Genomic DNA, 551 nt, shown 5'->3' on the forward strand with positions numbered 1-551 from the left:
TTTTTTTGTTTCTCTTCCCGACCTACACATGTTGAAGGCTTTGTTTTGTGCAGGTACTGCTCTGATGATGTTTGCTTGTGTGCAAGCACCTATGAACTGGGACTATTTTGTTTCTACTTGTAATTTGATGTATTCTTTTGCAGGGAATAACGCGGAATTGCCATCCCTGCCCTTTCATGTTGTAACTAAACCTAGTCAACTCCCAGTTGAGTTTCTTGAGCCCTCTGCTACCATGAAATTGGTGATTGGATTTGACTGTGAAGGTGTCGACCTTTGCCGCCATGGTGCTCTTTGTATCATGCAGGTGAGCTGAACTGAATCTCACGTGGCATGGAATATTTTTATACTCCTGCAATCTTTTGTTTCATCATGGATGAATTGTGGCTATCATAAACTGTCACAAGACAACCTTCTCCTACATCGGACAATTATTATGCCCTCATTTGACCCCACATTACAATGGCCTTACTTGAAATGCTGCTTCATTACCTTATAGTGCCATGATCTACCCATGCAAGTCCTTTTGATGAACCTAGGCTTAGTGCACCTAA

At 41.9% G+C, this 551-nt stretch overlaps 1 long non-coding RNA gene across 1 annotated transcript in view; it reads left to right on the plus strand.

Annotated features, from left to right (window-relative positions):
* Positions 1 to 62: 62 nt before the first annotated feature.
* Positions 63 to 551, plus strand: part of LOC123117240 (uncharacterized) — a 3,057-nt gene continuing 2,568 nt past the window's right edge. The window contains exon 1 of the long non-coding RNA XR_006457315.1: positions 63 to 304. This is a non-coding gene — a long non-coding RNA (uncharacterized lncRNA). The remainder of the gene's footprint in view (positions 305 to 551) is intronic.

This window comes from Triticum aestivum, chromosome 5B (genome assembly GCF_018294505.1).
Source record: "Triticum aestivum cultivar Chinese Spring chromosome 5B, IWGSC CS RefSeq v2.1, whole genome shotgun sequence".
Classification (NCBI taxonomy): Eukaryota; Viridiplantae; Streptophyta; class Magnoliopsida; order Poales; family Poaceae; genus Triticum; species Triticum aestivum.